This window comes from Lepidochelys kempii, chromosome 1, assembly GCF_965140265.1.
Source record: "Lepidochelys kempii isolate rLepKem1 chromosome 1, rLepKem1.hap2, whole genome shotgun sequence".
NCBI classification, from domain to species: Eukaryota; Metazoa; Chordata; order Testudines; family Cheloniidae; genus Lepidochelys; species Lepidochelys kempii.
The window spans coordinates 161,816,092-161,817,854 of NC_133256.1; the positions used below are offsets into that span (position 1 = coordinate 161,816,092).

At 48.5% G+C, this 1,763-nt stretch overlaps 1 protein-coding gene across 1 annotated transcript in view; it reads left to right on the plus strand.

The window, feature by feature from the left end:
• SETD4 (SET domain containing 4) overlaps nt 1-1,763 on the plus strand; it is a 78,144-nt gene that overhangs the window by 13,583 nt on the left and 62,798 nt on the right. The window lies entirely within an intron of this gene.

The window sequence follows — 1,763 nt, forward strand, 5'->3', positions numbered from 1 at the left end:
AGGGGATTGGGGTATGGGAGGGAGTGTGGGATGCAGGCTCTGAGAGGGAGTTTGGGTGCAGGAGGGGGCTCCGGGCTGGGGCAGGGGGCTGGTACAGGAGGGGGTGCAGGCTCTGGCAGGGAGTTTGGGTGAAGGATGGGGCTCAGGGCTGGGGCAGGGTGTTGGGGTGCAGTGTGCAGGAGGAGTTTCGGGGTGCTGGCTCCAGGAGGGGGCTCAGGGCTGGGGAAAGGATTTGGAGTGTAGGAGGGAGAGAGGCATGTGAGCTCTGGCCAGGCGGCGCTTACCTCGGGTGGCTCTCTGTCAGCGGCGCAGCGGGGCTAAGGCAGGCTCCCTGCCAGCCCTAGCTCCGTGCTGCTCCCAGAAGCAGCCAGCACATCCCTGCAGCCCCTTGGGGGAAGGGGACTCCACATGCTGCCCCTGCCTTCAGGCACCGTCCCCACAGCTCCTATTGGCCGCAGTTCCTGGCCAATAGGAGCTGTGGAGTCAGCACTCGGGGTGGGGGCAGCACGCGCAGACCCCCTGTCCTCCCCAGAGGCCGCAGGGACATGCCGGCTGCTTCCAGGAGCAGCATGGAGCTAGGGCAGGCAGGGAGCCTGCTTTAGCCCCGCTGTGCCACCAGACTTTTTTCAGCGTAAAATCTCCCAGTTTGGCTTCAGTAGCCTCTGGGAGATAGAGCCTGATTCCAGGAGACTCCCGGTGAAACTGGGAGGGTTGGCAACCATAGCTGGCTCCCATATCTCCTTAAAAGGGCCAGTCAACCTGTAACAAGCTAGAACACTAATTTTGAACACTCTTCTACTAGCTTGATCCAATCTTCAATAGCCAGTCACCATTTTACAACTCTGTTTTGCTCTAACCACCTTTAAACTGTCCTCAGTTTGAAAACCCATGTCAATATAACCCAAATTTATCTTGGCTTGCCCAACAACCAACTCAGAACACAGGGCTAAGTTAGTTCATGGGTACATACATATGTGTTGCCTCTCAGTTTGTTCAAACTGAATATGATAAAGGATGGTTTGGAAGATAGTCTATAACTCTGTTCAGGCAGAGAGCTGAATGGATGGACCCTTATACCTGCATGGAGCCCCAATGTCTTCAACAGAGCTCCATGCAAGTCCAGGATCTGCCCTCAGGATGCTCCTGGCAGGATCAGGATCTAGGTATCAGTCTGAGTTACCACTGTACTAGCCTTGAACTCTAGCGGTTTAAACCATAATATTGGCTGAATTCAAAAGTAAAAGTAAGTTTGGTGCCATTCTTGTCACTGTTTGTCAACTTCCATTTTGCCCATGTAAACAGGCAAATCTGCTTCATTGAGTATCTCATGAAACTCATTCCTGTCTTGGAACATTACATTGCCTGCATTACAATAAACATACAAGGAATGCTTGCACAATGCATAGTTCACTTTTGCTATTATATGGAAAACTCTTCGCCTTACATTCTGATGAGCACTAAATTCGCATAGTTTCCAGGATGTATATCACAACTTTGCACTTGCTTACTTTATTTTCATCCATGTACACATTCTGAATTTCATACATTTTCTTGTTGTAAAGTGGGGTGGATATTGATACATAACAGTAACTTAAATGATTTTGTAATAAACTGTGTGTAATAATAATTTGTGCATATTAGGGTGCATGCCCTCAACCTTAAGATGAATTTATGGTTTTAAATCAAAAAGTAATCACATATTAGAGTTACATATACATTAATATTAAAACAAGTTAGTGACTTGTACTGTTATTAGTGTTAAA